General features: G+C 42.7%; 1 long non-coding RNA gene and 1 pseudogene across 1 annotated transcript; one reads left to right on the top strand and one right to left on the bottom strand.

The window, feature by feature from the left end:
* LOC102086626 (uncharacterized) lies at nucleotides 1-24,096 on the bottom strand. The gene is made up of 5 exons (XR_010471933.1): nucleotides 12,416-24,096; nucleotides 7,711-7,955; nucleotides 6,431-6,497; nucleotides 5,922-6,113; nucleotides 1-63 (listed from the first exon to the last, which is right to left on the bottom strand). It is a non-coding gene; the product is annotated as an uncharacterized LOC102086626 (long non-coding RNA).
* A 535-nt stretch (nucleotides 24,097-24,631) lies between these two features.
* LOC135579245 (5S ribosomal RNA) lies at nucleotides 24,632-24,750 on the top strand (annotated as a pseudogene).
* Nucleotides 24,751-25,357: the final 607 nt, after the last annotated feature.

Raw genomic sequence — 25,357 nt, 5'->3', positions numbered from 1 at the left:
CCTTTATCGGTTAGTTGTTCCTCTTGCAGATGTTTTGGATTTGCTTGGATTGGAAAGGCAAACCTAGAAGCAAGCAAGGAAATATATATAAGCATTAAGAAAAAAAAAAAAGAAGGTAAAAATATTATCTCCAGTGAGCTAAGAATAGCATCCCACAAAACTACATTTAGATATAAGAGTAGCACATACAGGCACTATGTATTATAGCTAATTGCACATGCTCCTGTGAGTTCTCCTCAGTCGTCAAGCTTCTAAGGCAAAGACTACATCATCTCCTATTTACAGAACATAAGACAAGGACCCCACAATCCTGATCACAGCCCCTGTGTGACGTATAGATATTATAAACATCTCCTGACAGGATGGGCATTTTTTCCTCGTGTGTCAGCTGGAAGCTCTGCTGAGCAGGGGCTGCTAACCCACACCGCCAAAGTTCACAATGATCGTCATGCCCACAAAGTTAATATACAATGTACAAACCGATTTACTTTCCATGCATTCTGCTTCATGTCAGGCTTCATGTCAACACAGGACTGATTTATGATCCATCCTGAGTACTGGCAGCACACAGGTGTGTGGGATACGTATACGCAATGTTTGTAGCTGGATCACCTGGGGCAACGTCACATGGGATTTGACAAAACCGGCGTGTTTGGGCTTTGGCAATAGTTGGAGAAGGAGCCCACAGGATTACTGCAAGAGGTAATGTTGGGTGTTTGTGTTCTCAGTGCTGCTGCACAGGAACTCGGACATTGCCACAAGCTGTGTGGTACCTTTCCAAAAATAATGGCCATCTCACGTAGCAAGCACAAGGTCCTGGGGCTGATGGAGTCATTTTCTCAGCAATGCAGTACTGAAGTTGGGGCTTGGTTATGTGGGAAGGCTTTGAAATGGCATGTGAGAAAGGTGGGAATTTGTGCGCAGAAAGGGAGAACGCGGGCTGAGCTGCTGGCTCCAGGGGCTGCGCAGCCTGGACACACCAAGCACTGGCCAGCAGGACACGCCAAGCACTGACCAGCAGGACACGCCAAGCATTGGCCAGCAGGACACGCCAAGCACTGGCCAGCAGGACACGCCAAGCATTGACCAGCAGGACACACCAAGCACTGACCAGCAGGACACGCCAAGCACTGGCCAGCAGGACACACCAAGCACTGGCCAGCAGGACACGCCAAGCACTGACCAGCAGGACACGCCAAGCATTGGCCAGCAGGACACGCCAAGCACTGACCAGCAGAACACGCCAAGCACTGGTCAGCAGGACACGCCAAGCACTGACCAGCAGGACACGCCAAGCACTGACCAGCAGGACACGCCAAGCACTGGCCAGCAGCAGCAGCTGGAGGACAAAGAAAGAACAAAACGGAACCTGTTTCCCTACATTTTGGAAAGAATGGCCTGTGGAAAGATGTGAGAGGGTTAGGAGAAAAAGAGCAAAATGTGTCATGAGCCCAATATACAGAAATTGTAAAGTGTGAAGACAAAAAGGAAAGGGCAAGAAATCCCCTTTTCTAGCACAAAAATAGATGAGGCAGAGAAACACTGAAAAATGGAATTTCAGGTTACCTTTCTGCACTGAACGTATTTATAGTTTGACTCGGTTCCATTATTCTAGATACACATTCAAGCCTATTTTATTTCTTTTCCAACCCAGTCGATTCCTTGATTCTGTGTGTTTCTCTACTCTCCCTTCTCATTCAAAACTTCTTTCTAAGGAGCAGTTTTTCTCTCAGGCGTGCACATCTAAGCGTTACTACAGTGAAATGCAGTTGGTCATGGGTATCTGAAGGCAAGAGGACAAAAATCTGGTGCAAGAGGAATTGAGAGGCAGCTGTTAGAGTGCTTTTAGTATGATGAGGACTGACTTTACAGCCTGACCTTCCACTCTGCTTGTTCTTTTGTATAAAGGTATTGAAATAGGAAGGTGTTTTCCTAAGTTAGACAATATTCAGAAACAACCATGCATTCATTTAATGAATAATAACAAATTTGAGTCTCTGCATTTATGAATGCCACTCAGATTAAAATTCTTGTAGACTAAGAATTCATCTTCAAATGCCTATTAAGCAAAAGAAACACGCACAAATGAAAGCTAAAACGATGAAATACTAATAAAACCTCTCGTTGTGATTAAACACTAAAGCATTTTAGAAGGACTTCACCTAAAACCTAGAAAGCATACCAGAGCTGGGTAAAAAATCAAAGGTATTCAGACTTGGAAATGAACAGTTCAAGAGATGCAGCTACTTCAGCCAAAGTGAGTAGGACTCCAGTATAGCCCTTCAAACCTAGCGACTGGTGTGATGAAGCGGGAAATACAAGTGAGCTAAACTGGCAAGAGTTTGGGAAAGCAACATCAGCCACAGCTTAAAAAGAAGCTGGTGCTGTCCTAACGTAAAGTGACCAAAATCAGTGCAGTCCTCAGTGCTCATGAGGCTTTGCAGCAGGACAAGAGCAGATGCGGAACGCTGCTGCACCCCCCCGACGCTGCGGAGCGTGGGGCACGTTCTGGGCATGCAGCAGCTCTGCAGAAATCCTGTCCCCCTTGTTTCTCCAGAGGGAGGTTCTCTTCTGCACAACCGTGTTCTAAGAATACCACAGCACTCTGTCGCAGCTTTACATCCTAATGACATCGGTACATTACACTCTTTTCAAAAGATAACCCCAGAAATGTATGAAATCATGTAAATGTACGTTTGCCTCTGGGAAAAGTGAAGCGATCCTTAATTTTTACCAACCTGGGTAAGGACTAGCTCTAGAGAGTTCATATTATGTTTTGAAGGTAATTGTCACTAAAATCAGATCCATCCTTCTTATGCAAGGAGTTATTGGGTGAGATCCTCAGCTTTTACAGGTTCAGGCTGCTTCGTTGAAATCGCACACTGTTGGGAATTAGAGTTCGCTGGGAATCTGCCTTGCTACAGAGCTTCCAAATTAACTAAATGAAAGGCGAGCTACAGCAAAAGATATATCTGTGCAGAATAACACTCCAAGCTACAGTCTGACACCATATTCATGACATGAAAAAACAAAACCAAACTGGGAATACTGCTGCTGTTCAAACTTGAGCCCTTGTTCCCACAACTTCAGTGATACAGTTTCTATTTGGGATGGTACGCAGCACTGACACCAAAGAAAGCAAGAGATGGATTTGGTAGGACCACGCTGTGTGGCCAGAAAAGAGCTTTGCAAAGTCTAAATAAATGAAGAAATCTTAAAGGCAATTGTTGTTTACAACATTTTTCAAAGAACTTGGTAGCAGTTTTTGTGCAACATGCATTTTTAATGATACCTAGCTTAACTATGAACTGTGTCTTTGAAAATAAGTGAATGTTGCCACTCCCTACATTTGTCAGAAATTAATGGAATGGGATGTACCCATAAAATGATCGTTAACTGCACCCATTATCTTGCCTGCAGATTTCATCTGATCTTTGTACTTGATTCTAAGCTGAATAAAGTCCACGTATTTCTAAGAACAAGCGGTTCAGGTATTTCTATTCTAATTACCACCATACCACAAGAACTGAAATAGCATCAATTAAAATTGTCATTGACCTCTAACAGAGCACTGATATAAATGCCATTCTCCTGGTGTCCCAGCTGCTTTTTATACAACGGGGTATTTGGTTTCCTCTGAACGTTTGATAGAAAGATTAAACTGTCCAATGTTTCCAATTAAAAACAGCTTGTGTTCTACAGTGGATTTAACTACTTCATTAAATCACTCATTATGGATCTTCTCACAGCACCATTTTCAGTTCTTTCCTTCAACCTATAAATTTTTCACTTAGGGATCTAATAAAATCATCAGGAAGCTTAAATTTTGTTCATATGCCAAGTATCACGAAGATGTAATTAAAAATCATTACCAGTATTCCATCTGCCACTTCTGTGCGCTCTCAGTGCACCTGACTCCTCAGTGTGCAGTGTTCACAAGTCTGCAAATTAATGCAATATGAACAGAGAAAACGTCCACATTATCTACATACAATTTAAACTCTGCGCTTCTTCTCCAACACGTCCCACTGCTCTCTCTCAAGCCCAGGAATCTCTGGTCCAGCGCACAACCAGCGGGCCTTCACGGGAGAGAAATGGTTCTCCTTTCTTCTTGGGAATGTTGCCAATACACTTCCTTGCCTCTTTCGGATGCGCCTGTCCTTCTTCGTGTCTATGTTTTGTTCCCTTTAGATCAGCGTAATGTTAGAGCCTTTCTGCCGATGTGTATGCATGCAGAATTAATAGACTTCAGCTACTACAAAAAGATGTTGGCAGGAGTTTTGTTGGCACAGACAGAGTAAGCACATAACTCCCTTAGTGGCTTAGTTACCCTGGTTGCCAGCCACATTCAATATTGGCCTCAAGGTGCTTCCTCTTGCCCTTTAAAGCCTCGTGGAATCTCGAGCCGAGCGCTCTCTCCAGGGCAGCGGTTCCCTCACCTTCCCCAGTGCCAAAGGTGCTCACCCGAGTCCTCTGTGTCTCACCACAGGTACACAAACCTGCCCAGCCAGCCAGCAACTCGACTGCATCTGCTATCCGTCTCCTGCAGAAATGACCAGCCTACTGCGATCGTCAAAGTTAGAAACTGTATTCAAGATTTTTTGCCCTTTGTCCCCCCCAAAAATGCAGGCTGGGCATCTAAAGTTTCCTTCATTTTTATGTAAATGCTCTATCTGGCTATTATAAATTAAAATACAAATTAAAGTTGTCACTCTTGGTCACACTCTTCCCTTAACAAAATAATACTGAGCTTTAAGACATAGGTGATAAACATACACTGATCCTGATGGCATTTTGTATTACTGGATTAAAAGATTAAAAACAGCGAGCTCTCTTTAGTATAAATCAATCCATATTTCAATCCAGTAAAACTTTCAATAAGTACATCATGGTTATACACAATACATAATTCAAGGTCAACAGCAGTTTCTAATTCTTTTGAACCTGCCGTCCATGAATAAAACCGTAAGCACCTTCGTTTGCCTGTGAAGCAGCTAACAGGTCTTGATTCTGCAGTGCCTGCTAATGTGTGTCCCTCCTCACAGCCACAACCCGCCCTGTCTACTATCCAAAACTGCACTTACTAGCAAAGTATTTGCTGGACCGGACCTAAGAGCAGGATTTATCTAAAAAAGGTTTTTACTCGAAGAAAATCAGGTTATATTCTGAAAATAAAACACAATTTCAAACCAATTATAGCCAGCTTTTGGGGGGAGATGTCTAGATTATGTTAAAGATGTGGTAGTTACCTGGACATCCTTTCTGCCCTATGACCCCTTCAGCCTTTATGGCACTTGTCCTGACGCTGCCAATAGTAACTAAACATAAATTGGCCCCTATGGTCATAAATGCATCCGCAAAACAATTGTATGCAAATACGTAGTAACAATTGCATTGCAAAATACTGTTTTAAGCACCAGACTCCAAATAACTGGAAAGACTGATTAAACAATAGTCAACAAATACACTCACTAAAATGATAATTATTTTTCTTTCTTATTTACTTTGCAGGGGATTTGCACATCAGTCCTCTCACAAAAATGCTTTTCAGGGATAACAATTTTAAACTTCTTTTTAATGCGTCCGTGCTTCAGCTTCCCGCTAAAAGTTGAGCTTTTCCAAATATCACTTCTTGGGGAAAAACTCAGAGACGTTGTTTCCAGAGAAACACATAGTTGTGTTGGAATGGAGGGCACAGCCCGTGTTTTTAGAATGCTGGTTATACTCAGGGAAGTACCGCAGGCCTGCATTGCAGAGGGCTTATTTCTGAGCACTGGAGACAGCGTGAAACGAGAAAGCTGACACTGGCCTCTTTTCCTCCCACCGCAAAGCCTGGCTTAACTCCAATCCCGCCTCAGTCTAGGGAGCAGTTAACAAGCTACTTGTCAGGAGAAGAAAACAAAACCATTCAGCCGCTTTACCTTTCCGGGATCGTTTGCCTTGTGGTCCGTTTCCCAGTCTTATTCCATGTGCCAGAGCTTTTTGTGACAGCCACGGTTTGACAAAGTGAATGAGAGAAAAACCACAAGTGATCCCTTTGCTGGAATTGCCACCAAAAAGCCATCATTTGATCATAGTAGAAGGTGTGGTTTAGTTTGCGCTTGTCAGAGGGTCTGTAGAAGATTTCACAACCGAGAATCAACGCTGCTTTTATTTTAGCAACAAGAGCTGTTCAAGTGATGGTATTTAAGGAACGAGGTCACATATTCAAGCTGTTTAGATACAACAGTGTTCAAAGATGTCAGTCAGGCTCCCAGCAGATAAAAAGTGCGGCAGTTATCAGCCAGGCATTTCTGGCGATGCCTCTGAAGCCCTTTACACCATATAGCACAAAGTAGGAGTTATTAAGACATGTAATTAATACGAGGCTTGCTGCATGTCTCTGAATGCCTACACCTCAACGGTGCAACAAAACAATCAGTGTTCTTACCTGAATCAGCGGGTTTTTCTCTGTGATAGGAAAGCTTTCACTAAGACAGATGTTGTGGCAGGAAATCCTGGGCAAACAAACACATCTCAATTACTATATTGGTGACATTCATTCAGTAGTGTAAAGTACTAATCTGAATGTATGACTTAATCCAGATATATTTAACTAACATGGAAGATTTGGCCCAAGATTTTTGGCTAATGGCACAATATATCTGAGTGTTCTCATGCATCCACAGAAGGACCAAAATCTACTCCTGTAAGCATCCCACTATGGAAAAAAATGAGCCGATGGCTGATATGGTCTGAAATTAGTGTGACTGCACTCTCAGTAAAAAATTTGCTTGATCACAACTAGACTTAAATTTGATCTTTTGTCAAAAGGATCAACAAATTCTTGCTTATCAAGTGATCCAAATCTGATTTACCATATGCAATTCAACTGAAGTTGATTTTATTTGGCCCACAACCTTTACAAGAAACTTCTTCTCAAATGTAGTCGGTTAAAAAGAAAATCTCCCTTCTCCTAAACACCTGTAGCATGATTGCACTGACAAGTCCATCTGAAACACTGACATCTTGTCTCCCAACATACATAAATCCAGTTTCTTCTCAATGGTTGGTAAGCGATATGTTCTTTCTCAAAACACATTTTAGAAAGAATATTTGCCACTAAAGTTTCGACAAATATACTTGGTATGTGTTTAAATTATTATTATTTCTGTTACAATAAAGCCAAAAATTGGGCATTATAATAGCTTCTCTGAAGCATTTACTGACCAAGGCTCTATGTTGAAAATACTTAGAAGTTCAATAAAAGTATTCACATAATAAAATAATCGATGTGTACAAATGTTGCAGACTTCAGCCTAAAAGATGATAGCGCTCTATGAAAGCCCTGGAATTGTCTTTGAGACACGCAGGATAAACCGGGCTGTCAGGCAGCGATCTGCATTCACCTTTTATGAAACACTTTATGCCAAATATATTTCCTCTGACTTCATAAATGCAAAACGATTTCTTCCCAGTCTCACACATCTAGCAGATACTTACATTAGGCTTTAGTAACTTACATCAGTCAAAGATCTCAAGACTGGGTCCTTGCACTGGTAAATATTTCAATAAATCTTACAATGAAGTTTCTAGCTTCCCCTAAATTGTATTTACTGTTTGTGTACTGAAGCAACAAGATTGCAACACTGATAAAAAATATTTACGGCCGAGTTTGATTGACATTGCTTTGTGTTTATGCGGAAGACAAAACTATTCCACAAGCCTCACCTGTCCATGCGAGTTTTGCTGAAGGCAGTGAGGAAGTCGCAGCTCCACGGCAATCCTGGGTGCACCAAGAGAGGAGCTGAATTGCAGGAAGGAGCCCTGAGAACCTGCTGAAGCGCATGCTCCCATTATTTCTGCTCAGCCCCAAGGGACTGTAGAAGTAGCCCTACCACGGCACCAGAAATCCAACCGAAAGACAGCATAACTTCAGACTTTTCCAAGTGTGACCTTATTTCACATTTGTTATGCTAAAGAAGAACAGAAGATGGATGGGTAAAATCCTTTAATGGGACTCGATCCACAGCAGTCAGGCACACTGCATGATATAATCCTTGAATTCAAACGATTTTTTTAAGAATAAAAATATTAAGCAGCAAGTCAAGCAGATAATTATTTCACTAAAGTCTGACCAAATACAATTAATAATTCAGTAACTATTACTTTCACACTCTAACCTGGACAGCAACCATTGAACTATAAGACATTCAGTATTTATCTCTAGACAGAAAGAAGAAATGCGGAATATCCAGCCGTAGAAATGATCAGTGAAATTATCACCACAGAAAATGTAAGTACTGAGGGGAGCAGCGCGTGTGTAAATGGAGACAGTTAACACTCAATGTTTTCTGTTTGAAAAAAACTATTTTCACTGACATTACTAAAATGATTCCTGTTCATTTCTGTGCTGTATCCATCATTCCTTCTCTCCCTCTACCAATAGTGCACACAGACGATTTTTGTCCGTTCCTTGTTCCAAAATGAAGCGAGGGGCTGCCTTTTCTTCCAGAGAACTCGGCCCCTGCTCTTTGGGCGCTGCTCATTGTCTCCTTCGTGCAGCTGTGTGTGCAGCCTGCGGACCTGAGCCTGCCCCAAAACCAAATGTGAAAGAAGAAAACCCATTGCTGGCTACTGGAAATATCTTTCCAATAGACAAACCTGATGGAAGTATGGTCTCCCTAGACAGTAAGTTGGACAATAGTGAGTCAGTCCTCCAGTCAATGTGAGCTGTCATGGTGACTGGTTTTGGCATTACTCTGAAGATCCATGCTGAGATATGACAGGTTAGAGGTGACAAAAGAGTCACCCAAGCCACAGAATTGTATGAGTGCTGGAAATGTGATTTTCAAGTTCAAACGGGACTACCTAATCACCCAGCACCAAAGCCACGGTCAGAAAGATTCTTAGGAGTTGTTTTTCCAAAGTTTTTGACCCAAAGTCTCTTGTCTGTACAATATGACAAACATCTCAATAACCGCTCACACAAATGGAACATACCTTTTAGTTGTCCAGTAAGCGATTTTCAACCAAGGTAATTTACTTCCATTATAACCAATTAGTAGGGTACTAAGAGCATTTTACCACTTCATTATTTCGTGCCATCAAAACGCTGGGTGATCCACTGTGTTCAAATGCCTCATTTCACGGCTCAACAAAAGCTCTCACAGTCATTTTACAGATCTGATTCGGAAAATCTGCCATTGCTTCCAACAGATGGAGATCAAGTAGAAATGAATGATTGAGTCTATTTCACTTATTTACCAGACATAATACCAATTACACGTGTTTCTAATTTTCTGTTAATTGAAGTACATGACAATCGTGCTACACGCTGTACTTATTTTGGCCAGATCCTTGGCTGCAATAAACCAGCAAACCTCAATTATGTTAATTAACCCCTGTAATTTAGGCAAACCTAACATAACCGCCTTTTGGATTTGTCTATTTTTTTAAGTTTGCTTATGTTAATACGCTTGTTTCTGGTGGAGAAGCAGAACCACTAACTGTAAATGCAAACAGAGAAGAATGAGCCTGGAACAGCCTCTTCATTCCTCCGCTGTTATTGGGCAGACATCACACACCAACTTTGAAAAGAAATACCCCAAAACTGGAATGCGTTGTCATCAGATCATACATCCAAATCCTCAAGACGAAAACTTTCTAAAAGCAACTTCTGAGCTGACTTTAACACTCTCTGCCTTCACTCCTCCCCTGTGGCACGGCGTATGCCAAGCTCTCTGCAAACCGTGCCAACGCGGGACACCAGCGAACTTACTCCGCACAGTTTTCCTTGAAGCTGGAATTACTTGCTAAGGCTGAAGGATAAACTAAAATTTTACATTTCTCAGCCTTATCAACAACAAAGTAATTTCTTGTGCGTATTCTAGATCATGAATATCTGGAAACCTGAAGCCTTCTAAAAATGCAGAGGGTGGACTAAAAGGATGTAGAAAATGCGGGGGTTTGCAGTGTCTTCTCTCTCCACGAGGTTCACACAGCGGGTCTGACTGTGCACAGATGCAGGGAGCCAGGAGGGCTGCAGGAACGAAGCAGCCAGAGCCTGGTAGGTCACAAGCGATGAAGCTCAACCTGTCTCGTTGCTGCCTTGGGGATGAACAGCATTGGGGCCATTTTTGCCCAGAGACACCCCAGGAGGAATTCTCACTTGGAAACTCAAAGGTCTCCTGTTACCTCTCGGTCTCACATGGTTACGGTGTAAGAGCCGAGCACAAACCCTATCAATAATGACTAATCATCTAAAAACATAGCCTGCTGATTTTCCCACTGAAACGCAGCAGCTACAGAAAATCCATTTACAGCCTGTCAAGGATGGGTGAAAGAAAGAAAGGAAAATCACAAAGGAACTAATTCTTCATCCTTTTTCTTTTTTAGTCATTAGTCAGAGCCCATTAAGCCCAGCTACAAGTCCCCTATTAAGGACAGAAGACCCCTGCAGATATAATGGGGAATGCGAACGTGAGCCCGTGCGCTGCCATCTGCTGCCACCAGTTTAGGGTGACAAAGCTTCATTACCGGGAACATCTTCCGTTAGGGACCCCGAGCCAGCTGTGCCCTCTTGGTTTGAGCCGCGCGATGTGTCACTGCAGCAACACAAACACAGCCAGTCCATTACTCTCAGGCTGTCTGACTAAGCAGCTTTTGGCTGAGGAAACGTTCTGTTATTTCACCACTGGGATCAAACTTTGATTTCAGATGTAATCCTGCAGTCTTAGCACTTTTTAGTTAGGGCTACGCTTCTAAAAACCCAAGGACAGACTTGGCCCTTCCTGGGTAAATGCTGGTCAACAGCTCAGAAAGGAATCCCTTCATCCTGAGACTTAATGAAGGGATGACAGGATGTAAAAAGTGGACAGAAAATGTTGAAGATCAAAATCTATTGTCAGTAAAACATTCATTAGCTAGAGAAATTCTGCAAGGATTTCCTAAATCTACCACCAAAGTTACCTGTCTTTCCAAGGGTATGGAGAGATATTCAGTAAGCCCGAGTCAGGGACTCCTGGTTAAGACTGTACAATACAGGGACCAAATCTGAAATCACTGCCCATGAATGAAACTCCGACAGTCTGTGCAGCAGGTGGAGGGAACATAGAGCATTTATAAAAAGGTTACTAAAACTCAATAACTCATTAACCCGTTGGTAAATTTTTGTGTAATTGTAACGTGTTGGGTCCGTCTTTTTGAAGATAACAATAATCCCACGTGCTGTAATTTTAGTACAATATTGACCGATGCTTTGAAACATAATTCATAATAATAGCTTTTTATTTACTACTTAAAAATATGCGAGTCAGGTCTTCAGAAAAACTTCCTTACCGAAAGTACACGAACTGCAGAAAGGCTGCCTGTCAGGGAGGTAAATCTCATGCCAAAAAGTACGTCACCTTTTGTGTGCATGGAAATAATGTGGCAAACTCTTGTAGGCTGCCCACAGATCTCTCCCTCTTGACATTCTGCACACACTCAGCACGATAGTGCAAGAGATGTTTTTGTTTACAGATGACAGGGTTTCTCAGCAACGTAAGAACGTGAAGGAGAAACTGCGTGTGTCAATAAGAACAAAGCAAGAAGCCAGTCTTGGTTTCCTTTTGCAATCTGGTGGTTTTCCATTCATGCCTTTCCCCTGCCTTTGCTTTTTGCCTGCAGATTGCCCAACAACATCCGAGCTCGACTCAGGTTCACTCCTGTCACGTACACAGAAATGCCCCCGAAGAAAAGGGGAAATAAATGGCACAAACATAAGTACATAGACAAAATGCTTCCACCTCGTATGCAACTGCATAATATAAGCAAACTACATAATACACACCAATCTAGGTCCTAGTCTATATTATTGGGAAAATCTCAGACCGGAGGCAGTTTTCAGTCCGCTGATAAGCAGAACTGCAGTTTCTTAGCTTGGCTCTAATATTCACCCCAGCTGGCTATTATGCCTGTCTCTGTAATCACACTGCTTTCACCTCACTCAAGAGGGGGTAGGTTAAAAAGTAACAAGCAGTTTTAAAGTTCTGGGAACATGTATACTAGAAAGCCATTTAAACCTCTTTTCTTCTTTTTTTTTTCATTATAATTGCATATGTCTTGGAGTAGAACCATTGGTCTCTTTGGCCACATCTGACTGCAAATAACATTCCTCAGTACTGATGTCACCATATTAATTAGCTTTTAAATGCAGTCCCCGAAGTGTCACTGAGAGCTGCTTCTTCACCCTCACTGAAATTAATTATCTTTTGCATCGAGCCTCAAACCGATGGGCAATGAGGTGAATCACGACAAAAAATGGCCCAATGGAGCCAACACCAAAGCACGCTCTGCTATTAACGCAGCCCCTCTCCAGCCTCGGGGAAGCAAGAGCTCCTTGAGACTCAGCACTTTTTGGGGTCCAGCAAGCATCTAAACCACATTCACTTACCCGCTCTGGCTTTGTTTGCAGAAGTTGAAACCAAGTGGAAAAAAACACCAACAAAAACTCCTCATCGCTCAGTTTGATTTGTCCTCTAACGGCTTATCTTGGGAAGGAAAGAAACCTGTTGCTGGACACCCTTTGCGCCTTCACAAAAGGATTACAAAAGAAGGAAAGAAGTCATGGCTCAGTTTCACTATTCCCAGCAGGCTCATGTCCTGCATACTGTCAATCCAGCCCTGAATATTTATATCACAACCAGTCAACAGACTGTGTTCTTTCACAAACTGCCAGCCAAAGTGATTTCTCACAGCCAAGCAGCTGCTATTCTTCTCCGTCCTTTCCAAGGGCTCAACTTCACAGTCACTAGATAGGGAAAGATCAGGCTAAACACGGGGAAAATTCACATGTTCTTGAATCTCAAAAGAAAAGAGCAGATATTCATCCACAGTCACAAGGATCAAAGGCACAAGAAGTAACCAGTATTTTGGACCCAAGGTCTTTTGGAACAGGAGTTGTATTGAGATACGCTACAGAAACCCTGTTAACATTTTGGTGGCTATGTCTGTGAAGAGGTGGTTTGAGCATCACAACAGAGGTGACATTTAGCCGGCCACATGCCTGCCAGCTCAAAGGGATCAAACACTCTGCCTGACAGAGGAGGTGATGGGTTTCAGAACAGCACAGGAACTGTAACTCAGCACTTCCAACACGCTGGATGCCACCCTGATTGTTCATCCAACATGTTTGCCACATGACTGAAGAAACTGGGATAGAAATTCTTTTTGTCAGTGTCATTCCTCTATTTTGCCATCTCTTAAATTACCATATGACCAGATGGGACAAGTGTCGAAGTTCTAAATCTGCAGCATCTGTCCCACCCTTTCTTGGCAGGATGTGGGGAATAGAACATTTTACTAGTAATACTTGAAGAAGTTTTCTTGTAAAGAGAGTCACAGACCTATTCTGAGTCACACATCAGACAAAGGCTAATTCAGCCTGATTACAGTAGGGAGCCAGAACCAACTGCTCAGAATCTTTTGTTTCCAAAACGTCCCTCTAATTGAGGCAATTTATTTATCCAGGATAGTTCAATTTTATTTTATTAAACTGTCTTCTGAAAGTGTTATGGAATTTCCTCATGCTCTGCAGAAGCAGGGTTCTCCTTAGCAATACCAAATACAAATCCCGGGATGTTCTTTTTCATTCCTCTCCTAGGCTGTCCTCTGTTTTTCACAGTGGGCCAGACTCAAGAACATTGTCATTCAAAGAAAATAAAGTTTCAGATAAAAACATATTCATTTTCCTATTCTCTCATATGGTCCACAGCCCCATGACAGTGGCATTCTCACAGGAGTGTGACTCCAAGGTGAAGACAGGATCTCTGAACAAACAGAGATTATTATAAATAGTCCTCATTGTTCCCTGGATCTTGAAAACTACATCATTTTGCTAAAGCTGAATGGCTAACATGAAGACTTTGAAATGCTTGTACCATACAGTTCAGAGAAGGCTTCCTGTAGTTCCATTAAAAAGAAAGAAGAATGAAAAATATGACTCCTAGTATTTTTGTTTCTGTTGATCAACTCTTATTCCAGCTGGGCACACTGATGCACCCGCAAGGCAGTTGTTCCTTGTGCCACCACCAGCTCGATCCCCTCTTGGGACACGCAGCAGAGAACTCCCTAGAAGCGCGAATGCTCGTGGTCCACGTGCCTGGCATTCACAAAGTATTTCCATGTCTGCCAGAGCAAGCTGCAATTCAGGTGCTGACAGATAACACCACCACTATATTCTGCTAGGACTGGAGTTTTGTTCCTCCACAGCATTTAACTTTCTTGGCTATTGTCTTGTTACGAAGCCCAGTATTTGCTAAACTTCATCCCCAGTCCAGGCCTGCGATGGACTACTTTGGCGGCATGCGTTCGCACTATGAGCTGTACCGCTATACGCCTATCTCAGCTCTCTAGCTGGCTAAAACAATAAACAGAAAAAAATGTTGAAGCAAAGATAAAACTATTTGCCCACCTCCTTTTTTTAAGGCAAATATTAAGTTAGCTGTGCTAGAATAGGCCCTAGGACCATGTTTTGATCAAACAGTTATAATAAAAATTAGAAAAATATAATAGCTACCAAGCACAGAGCAAACTGTTTAAAGGCAGTAAAAAGAAAAGTCTAGAAGATAAACCTTACTTTGTTTCTGTGTCTAAAGCAAGAGGCAGAATGGGAATGAGTTCAACCTACTCCAGTCACTGCTAGATGATGGATGACTTCATTCATTCAACTTGTAGCATTCCCTGAGGTTGCCAAGACTCAGACGAGACAAAAACTGCTTCTGCAAATTCCAGCCCAGGGCCACAGGCTTTGCACCAGAACCAGCCAGCTCTGCAGAGCCTGTGTTCCCTTCCTTGGGAAGCACGCTGGTGCACAGGGATGAGATGTTACAGAAACCCTTACGCGGCCAGGTGGGCCTTAACAGAATTGGAAACTGTTAGTTCAAAAACATATAGAAACTCTGAAGATGCTTTACCCAATTTGGCCAAGCTAATTTCAGACTCGGCGGTTAAAGCCCCAAACAAACAGATTCCAACAATACTGTTTTTGCAGCTCCCAGTGTCTTCCAGCAGAAGCAGCAGTGCTGTTTTAGGCTTTGGGTTCTTTTATGCAAGGGAAACCTCTGTTATTCTGGTGCTACTGGAATGAAGAACAGTTTCTGCAAGCAAAAGAGGAAGAAAGCTGCAGTCACATGCAGTGTCACACCGATGAAGTCACACGCTGGCATCACAGCAAGTGTTGTCAGTTGTCAAAGGCCATCTGTAGCCAGCAGACTTAAACTGTCATCCTGGAAAAAGATGCAAACAAGCCTAATGGGAGACTGCATTATCCTCTCCCTGGCATTCAATCAAATGAAGCTTGTTCCCTGAACAGATAGAGAAAACAAAGGGCCACATTCTTTAATTTTCTTTTTCTTCTTTTCTTTAAAAGAAAATCATTATTTTTTGGCAGTTGATATATTTTCAAAATGACGGGAAAAATAGGAAGAACCAAAGAACTCCAGAACTGAAGAGTCACTTGTCAAATGGGAGTTGCGTATAGTCGCTGCTATGGGGAGAGAGAGATCGCTCCACTGTTTGCTCTGCAGGACGGACTCACAGTCTGTTGATTTGGATAATTCAGGGGTTTGCTATGTAAGCAATCTGACACTCTGCTTACGTGCTTTCTCTGGGTTTGGGGGTGAGGGGAGTTATTTTTACAGGGCCAAACCTTGTGTGGGAGCTGCTGCAGGAGGATCCTAACTAAGAGATCCATTCCTTGGAGCAGGAAATGGATCCACACTTAGAGATGATGCATTAAGCGTTCCCAAGGGAAAGGACAGTGATGTGTACACTTTGCGGATCCTCCAGCGGGTGTCAGATTTCCAAATCAACCCCCAGCAGAAGATGGGAGAAGTGTTTGGGGAGAGGTCCACATTCCACCACGCGTAGGCCCCGATGATGCAAGAAGGGAAATATTCCTTTTCTGTATCCTAGGAGGCAGAGATAAATGTGCTTGTTTGGTTGGTTCTAGTGCAGGCAGGGGCCAAAGAAGAGGAGCACTGAAAACTGGAAAATGAGTCTCGGGATCTGTGCCTGGTACTGATGCAAATGAAGGTGAAACTATACAAACAGCAACACAATCAGACCATTCATCATTCCTTCATTAGCAGCTTTTCTTTGCAACACCACCACCAAAGAAAAGACCTTCCCTCTCTTTATGAACGACCAAGAGGATTGAAAAGAAAGCCTAATTGGGGAGTGTACAGTACGCACACTGTTTGCAAGACCGCTTGTTATGCAAATAAGATAGCCCTGAATCCATAGGTGGTGGTAGTGTAATTCAATTTACACAACCTTTGTAATATGGAAACTTACCGAGTATGTGATAAGGAATCTCAGCGTATGGGAAAACAGTTGCCTGCTACGAACAGAAAAGCTTCCAGCCACAGCGGGAAGCAGCTACAAACTCTACACTCCAAGTGAAACCAAAGACCTGTTATCTTGCTCAGATTTACAAAAACAGTCAGATTTCCATCTAATATGCTAGGCTTGCTACCCGCATGAACACTATTAGTGAAAAGAGATCGAGTTGTTTTAAAATATTTTATGTTCCTTTAGCAGAATAAAAGCCTTTCGTGTTCTATTCACTTGGACGATGTAACATTAAGGTTGTGTTTCCATGTGAGTGTGTTACACTCTGGGCTCCCTGAATTCCATCCTGTACACTGCCTGCCGCTCCCCATTAAAACAACTCCACTTCAGCTTCCTATAAATCTTTGCAGCAAAATTTTCCATGCCATTGGCTACAAATTCTGGAGAGCTCTTCAGCAAGAAATGACTCAGCTGTTTCCAAGAAAACAAGTCAGACAGAAAAATACATTGCAATGGCTATATTAAAAAAGAAATCTTAAGAGGATTGATTTGGTGTTTGTTTGCTTTTTATCTTGAAGAGCATGTAACTGGTAAGGTGTGCATCTTGCTGTCCCTGAAACAAATGTACACATAAGCCTCAGAAAAATTCTAACTCATATGTACTTTGTAGAGGTTATTGAATTTGAAGCTATGATACAACATTTCTATCCATCCCAATGTCTTTTACAAGTGTGTATGAAATCAGGCTGTGTGAGCACTCCCTGCTTGCAGGGTGTGAGCTCCAGGGATTCACACGGACTTCCATCTGTAATTGCTGAACCCAGACACTAGAAAGCCGGGCACTGAAATCGAGGTCAGGAACTCCCCGTCCTGCTCTCAGTAACCTCTTCCTCGGTGCCGTCAGCCTGCAGAAGGCAGTGGTTTTCCTCGAGGTGCACACGGGACATGCATTGGCACAAGGACGTCATGAAGGAAATGAGCAGAATGGGATAAGATGTCTTGCCTGCACAGTGACAGACAGTCGAGCCTATCTATGAAATAACATAAAGCATCGTTAGGTTACCTACAAAGATCACAGATGGGCACTTTAGGCAGCACAGCTTGTTTCTTAATTTCCTCTTTTTGTTCCAGTTGTAGTATTTGTAACACTCACTCACTGAACTGTCGGTCTGTGCTATGACGGTGCTAGGAAGATTCCTGCGCTCGGTTTCCAACGCTTAAGCCCAGGGGGAGAGGGAGAAGCGCGTATGCTGTGTGTTCAGCCCCGACTCCCATTGGGATCCTGCTGCGGGCTGACGGGAGCACTGATGCAATCCAAAGTGAGCTTGCATGGCAGCCCAAACAGCGCTGCAGAAATAGGACTAAGTGAAACGGATACTTCAGAAAGGAAGTGGAAAAAATAGCAATAATCCATAAGTGATGTGCAGGACTGCTTCGGGGAAAAATAAAACAGCAGCAGAAATATCATTCAATGCTGTGGAGGCAAAGGAGAAACAAAAGGAACTCAAGACAAAAAAGGATTAAGCCTTTGGAAACAGACCAACAGTCAAGGATTCTTTGGATTTAAGGTCAGCCTTAGCCACTGGCTGCACCGCAGAAATCATATCTGGACAGATTAGAATAAATGCAGATTTCAGCATTGTGGTGCCTGAGCCTGAACACTTGCCAGCCCTGTCCTTGATTTGACTTCTGCTGAACTCAGGCCAAGTCTGCATAGCACTTCTTCAAATCACGGCTGATCAATAAGGATCTTCAATGCATGAGCTGCCCTCTTACAAAATATACAATACAGATACCTGGCAGTAGGAGGCAGATGAATTCACAGAAGAAAGGTGGAGAAACCAGTTCAGATGAAGTGTCTATAATGTTCCCATAATGTTCTCTTTCACAAAGAATACTTAATATTTCTGATGGGAATTTCAACCTTAAAGACCATTTACTGAGAAGTCTGTGAGAGAATAACACGGTCACATTTTCTCTTCTAATTAAGAGGCAGTGCTAAAGCCACATGCAAACATAACTGGTTTTAAAACTGGATACCTAATTAAACTCCACAGATTAGATCAAGAGAATTAAAACCATTTTTTTCCCCCTCATTCATCATTCTCAGCAATTTAGTTTAGTATACCGAAAGAGAGTTATTGCTATCTCCATGCTGTTCCAGGATCTCTTTCGGAAGAATGGATGATCCCTTTTCACTTCAACATACTTTCTTGCTGAGTCGCTGATGCTAGCGCAGCCCTTAAAAAGTTAAAGATGTCCTACAAAAACTACTGACTGCACCTCGCATTTGTTATTCACAAGCAAGAAAGCTTTGCCTATAGCACAGGTAACATTTCCCCTAGATGAAACAAGGAAAACCAGAACTAGGTAGGTCCTTTCTGAAGCCTGAGATGCAACGTCTAGAAACCAAACAAGTTCCAAAGGAGCCCAGCTGGTTGGAGTGAGAGCTGGCAGGTCCCCAGGGCTCTGCCAGGGGCTCGTTTGGGTCTGGACAGGCTGGTCCTGGGTCAGGTTGGACACCTCCAAGCTACTCTGCAAAGTCCAGCGCAGACACGTCCCGAGGGAGAACAGTGACTTGCTAAAGCCCACGCGTTCGGCCTGCAGTCATCAGGACTACACCACGGGGATTGCATCACCCTGCTATTTCCTCTTCCCCTTTAAAAGCAGTCTTTTCAGATGCTACAGCTCAGAATTAAAGCAACAGAACGGCAAACTACACCAGTTTCTTTAGTTCAGGGACACTAACCGTGGTGAGACATCAACAGTTCTTATCAACAACTCTTGTATCTTTATCCTTAAAAATAAAAAGAAATGTAGTTATTCTTTGAAAGCCTTTGTGGAGGAATGAATAGTAAGTACCGATGGATAATTTTTGTCACTAACATATGCTTCAGGAGCTCCTAAACAGTAGCCAAGATGATCCATCTGCAAACAAGATGTCATTTTGACTGGAGGTTAGTCTGCAAGGAGAAACCAATTTTAAAGCAAGGCACAAAATGACAGTCATAATGACACGCTGAAAAGGAAAGGAAAAAGAGAGTATTATCTCATATGTGTGAGGCATCCAACACTGCAACAGGAAAGCCTCATAACTCAGGTGCAGCACGAGATATTTCTGGAAACCACGTATAGAATTATCCTCTCCTGAAGTGTGTAGTGGAAAAAGAAGCACGAACATCTCCCAGGACCACACTCGAACCAATTGAGAGTGGGTCTCCTATTTTGGGAAGTGAATTCAACACCTGCCAACACCAATTTCACACACAGGTAGAACTGCTGCAGCAGCTCTTGAAACTATCAGGCCTACGTGCCTTATATTCAACCTTCATACTGAAAACTACGAATAGTTGGTTATATTACTTGTGACTAAAAATCAGAGCAAGCCAAATGAGTAAAGGCAGCAACATTTCAAGCGCGTTTCCATTTCTACATAAACTCTCTTAGAAATTTCAGGTTAAATGAACCACGGATGCAATTTGTTTAATTCTGGAAAGACTGGAAGAGTCCAGTATCTACCTGTTTATTTTGAACGAACACAGTTTGCCAAAAGAAGAGGATGGCTTTGTCAGTGTGAGTACAATGCCAAGGACAGCAGTGCTTGGCACCTTTGCTCTTTTTCCATCATAAGAGAGATGAAGACATATTTCTATTGAATCAACACTGTGTCAGTGCTAAAAAAGATTTATTCTTCCAGATAGGTGCAATTATAATCCTAATTTTACACAGGGGAGAACGGCAACAGAGACAAATCAGGTCACTTGATTAGCATCCACAGAAAGCTTGGCAGCTTCATTCCAGGTTAAAACTTCGTTGCATAAGCAAATATATTTATGCAGCGTTTATCTCGGTCTTTATCCCAGGAGACATGAGCAGCTCAACAGGTATGTTTGGAAATCGCTGCTGCTCTGTATTCGAGGCTCCAGCAACTGCAAAGTGATGCACCCGACTGCGCAATGCAGAGCCGCGGTGGTCAGAGGCTCTAAATCAGAAAGAGGTTTTAGAGAAGGACATTTTCAGTCACAAGTAACACCATCAATCCACCGAGGCACAGCTTTTTACAGACAGTCCATGCAACCTTTATATCCACTGACTTCAGGGGAGACACGCAGGCACCTCAGGCTGTCAGGCCTGGAAACTAACATTTGTTTTCTCCAGTAGCACATCAAGGTTGGTATTTACTGCAGAGAGCTACCACAAGGGTTGCATAATGCTGGCAGAGTGCTACCAGCATGAAATATGCCTCGTATTATTAAATATGTGACAGATGTACCTGCAGAGAACTCATTAATTCTAATTTCTATTCCTGTTAGTCTAGAAATATTAGCATATAATTGTTAGTTTCTAAAATATTCTGGCAAACTTTTTTTAACTGAAAAACTGTGTCGGCATTTATTTTGGAATATCAGATGAAGTCTCTCCTCTTGTATGCCCCTCAAGTGATGTGCTACAATAACCTCAGTTACTTAAGAGAAGGCGCCTTTAAGCAGAAGCTGTGAAATCTCCCCTGTGCCAGCGTAAAGGAAGAAGCCTTCCGAGTGATGAGAACATTCAGAAGGGACTGTTCTGAAAATGAAAACCACAACCAATGCATGTGTGACACACAAACAGACCGTATGGCAACACTACGTGTATTTTGAGACTGCGTTGCAGTACCCATCACGGAGCAAAAGGCTGAGTGAAGAAGCAGCCAGCGGTGGAGTCCTGTAAGTGCACTGCTAGCTCTAACTGCAGTCTGACACAAAGAAATCCAAAGAAATTTGCACATCTTCTGTCCTTAAAGAGTATGCTAGTTGAAGAAACACTGGATTTCCCTCTTCTGATGTTTTTTTTTCCACTCCGGAAGTCTCAAGATTAATTCATTCTACACGAAATCAAAGCCTGGAAGTAATATCAGACTAACTGATGGCCGTGCACAAAAGCCCTGCAAACATGAGTACATCCATCTTAGCGACAGAAAAAGCTTGCGTTCACAAACACCGCTTCCCTAGTAAGAACGGGAGAGGACCACATGTTGTTCTGTACAATAGCATATGGGGAGCAGGAATTTCTTGTATGTTTCCCCAAACTGCAGCTTTGGGGACAAAATCTTCCCTGAGCTTAGACATCTCAGCCTGCCTCTTCAGCATCTGCTGACTTGAAAGCCTGACAAGGGAAAACCTCTTTTAATCGGAAAGATATCAAAAGATGGATATGCCAGCAAAGCACAGCAGGAGCTCTTCAAACACTGCATAAGAATACCAACTGTGTATGAGAAACTGGACTATGAGAAAGAAACATAGCTTCAGCTCTTTCATAATGCTTAAAACGCGGAGATTTGCAGCAATTACAACCCCAGCCAACAGCAAAGTTGAAAGTAAACATATCGGCCAATAGATCTTTGCAGGAAATAAGCTGTTGAATTATTCAATTAGTTTGAGAGGAAGCTAAAGAGAAGATAAATGCATTGAAGAAATGTGTGGGAATGCACACACTTGCAGAGCGTGGTCTCACAGGGACAGGAGCGCTGCAGAAACCACACTCCGCTTTTGCTGAGCTGTTCCCACAGTACGTGACCACATGATTCAAGGCTACTTATTCACCCATGTACACAGGAGGAACTGAACTTACACAGGCAAATCAGGGCTCATTTCCCTCTCTGCTCACTCATGCATACCTCATTTCTGATGATTTATTTTTTATTTCATGGTTCTGTTAATCTACAACACAGGCCTGTCTTACTGAAGCTGAGGGTTGTCTTTGTTTATGGAATAATACGATCAAACACTATGCAACAGAATGTCTCCCCTAGTTATTCCAAAGCAGCTACTCAAAGTGAGCATCTTGCGAGGTTCTTCTTCCAAGTACACACAGTGAGATGCGGAACATTGCATAGTACCTGAGATGTTTTACCGCTTCAGTTTGGGTTTAATTCCTACTAAACATTCACAGACTACACATCTACCTCTGACTTCTTTTGGTTTGATTGGGGTTTTTTTTGAATCAGCACAGTGTGGTATCTTGCCATGAATAGGAGTTGACTGTCTGCTTAAGCTTTTCAGGCAGATTCCTACGGTATCTTGCACTCCGCAATTCCATAGGAACCGAGATACCCAACCGAGGAGGATAAAAGTCTTTGAAATCTGTTTCTAAGCAATACCATAACTCTTAAGCCTCTAATAATATTTGTACTTTGAGAAACCAAACTAAATTGGGTTCTTGACCAGTATCGGGGGGGAGGGTGGAACAAAAAAAGGGCATTTTCTGTGAAAGAAATAATGGTGCATAAGCAAACAGCATACCGCATTTCTGGACAACTGCTAAGTAAGGAAGCAAACCTTAGGAAAGGATAACAGTTCATTATATTGAAGTGTAGCATGGCTCACAAAATGTTTCTGACAAGTCTGTGTGATGAAATTCTGCTCAGTTTGGGACATTTTCTTTGTGTCACCCTGAACTATACCGGGAATTATAAGGAGCACTTTTTAAAAGAGTACACATGGAAGAAAAGAGACAAAGGGGCTTGTAAAGAGTCAATTAGTTTGACAGAAGCCATGGAATAAATGGAAATTATATACACCAGTTTTATACTTTCAATCCAATGTGGAACTTCAGTAGAACAGCAATACTCAATTGATGCCATATATTATACATAGATAATTAACACATTACATGCTACAATACATTGAGAACAACACGTTTTAAGCAACTTTCTGTTCCATGTGCTATGCAGGATTTTGTCTGTAGGACTAATGAAGGGTATTCACGCTCCTCTCTCTCTCTCACAGTAAAGCTATTAGTATAACTGGGACCGGCTCCTAGTGTCACAGGCAGCATAATGCTAAAAGGTTTAATAGGCTATTTGGCAGGAGACAGACAGAATAGATTCAGCTGCTAAAACTGTGACACTGACATTTTGCCCTTCATTACCAGTGTTCTTATCTCTCCCCATAGCAAAATCTGTGTTGGACGGTGCAAGCTGTCGGTCTGTCGGCTGCACCACAACAGCCCTGCTTTGCAAAGGGACACCAATTTCCCAGGAATATTTGTAATCTGTTGCTATTAAAGGTTTAATTACATAGACCTTTAGGGCACTAATTAACGCATAATAATTACGTGCGCTTACTATCCTCCACACTCACCGTATAGAAAATATACAAGAATAAATAAAAATGGGTCCACAAATTATATACATGTCACAGCCTCACTTCCTTCCCATTGAATTCAACAGTGAGGTTCTAAAATAATCAGGCAGAGAACACTGCCCTAGAGAATAAATTGCCTAAAAGTAAAATTTTATATCTTGACAAGCTGGAATTACACAAGAGTTTTAGTATTAATTTATGGGTCACAGTTTTATTTCCAGCCCTACTGACATTTTAAGGCACATGGGATCCGTCAGGGAAAGGACATCCGAACACAATTGTGAAGACACTCTGGATATGCTGAAGCAGTTAAAGACAGGAGGGAAAACAAAACAAAACAAAACACTGTGCACACACAAGAAGAATGCTGTAAATCGGATACAAGCCAATATAAATTCTGTGCTTTTCCAAACCAGAAGAGGGCCAGGCAGCTTCTTGCATCCTTCACAATTAATAGGCCAGAGCACTGACTGTTCCCAGCGTTCTCTACTCCCTCAAGAACGCTTATCTAATCCATTTTCAATCCCGTTGTGTGTTTCACCTGAGCACTGAGAGCAAGAGAAAAAATCTCCATATCCAGGCATCCCATCTTATTCTCTCTAGTATTTATGAGAGTAAAAAAATGCTTGAACATACATTGCAAAGCATGACTAAGCAAAAAAATTCATTCTGACATACCACCACCATTACACCCATCTGAGCCATTATTTATTTGCAATTAACTGGCCTTCTGCAAGGCTTCATAAGGGTTTTATTTACCATAGGCATTTGTTTCACACAAATCACTACTTTTGAAGTGAAGCCGCATCTGCAACAAGGGATTTTTTCCTCCTGCCTTTCCTCTCTGGAACCCCGCAGCGCTTCTCTTCCCCTGTTGCTACCACTGCAAAGCCACTTCTTGCCGTAACCCACCTCAGTTTCGGTTCTTACACGCGGCACTGGGTGGCTGTCGATTTGATGCATTACTTATCATTCTATGAATTAATTTAGGAAAACATACTATGTGGAGCAACATGTAGGTTCCAGTATAAGTTGGAGAACGCCCTATTAGAGAGCAGTGTTGGGGAAAGGGACCTGGGGGTCCTGGAGGACAGCAGGATGACCATGAACCAGCATTGTTTAGTTCAGATACTGTCAGGATATACTTGGGGAACATATATATATATACATATATGTATGTATGTATATAAAATATATACAGTCATACCACCCTGAGAACGCCCGATCTCATCTGATCTCGGAAGCTAAGCAGGGTCGGGTCCAGTTAGTACTTGGATGGGAGACCAGCAGGGAATACCGGGTGCTGTGTGCTGAGCCAGCACTTGTGGCCAGGAAGGCCAATGGTACCTGGGGTGGGTTAGAAGGGGGTGGTCAGTAGGTCAGAGAGGTTCTCCTGCCCCTCTGCTCTGCCCTGGGGAGACCAACCGGGAATATTGTGTCCAGTTGTGGCCCCTCAGTTCCAGCAGGACAGGGAACTGCTGGAGAGAGTCCAGCGCAGCCACCAAGATGCTGAAGGGAGTGGAGCATCTCCCGTGTGAGGAAAGGCTGAGGGAGCTGGGGCTCTGGAGCTGGACAAGAGGAGACTGAGGGGTGATTCACTAATGATTATAAATATATAAAGGGTGAGGGTCAGGAGGATGGAGCCAGGCTCTTCTGGTGACAACCAATAGTAGAAGAAACTTCTTCTCAGTGAGGGTGGCAGAGCCTGGCCCAGGCTGCCCAAGGAGGTTGTGGAGTCTCGTTCTGTGCAGACATTCCAACCCGCCTGGACACCTTCCTGTGTAACCTCATCTGGGTGTTCCTGCTCCATGGGGGGATTGCACTGGATGAGCTTTCCAGGTCCCCTCCAGTCCCTGACATTCTGGGATTCTGTGATGTAAACAAAATGTGCAGGTAACACCCCAAAGCGAGTAATCCCA

The sequence above is a fragment of the Columba livia genome, chromosome 3 (genome assembly GCF_036013475.1).
Source record: "Columba livia isolate bColLiv1 breed racing homer chromosome 3, bColLiv1.pat.W.v2, whole genome shotgun sequence".
Lineage (NCBI taxonomy): Eukaryota > Metazoa > Chordata > Aves > Columbiformes > Columbidae > Columba > Columba livia.
Note: the sequence above shows the minus strand (reverse complement) of the source record. Positions and strands in the feature narration are given on the sequence as shown.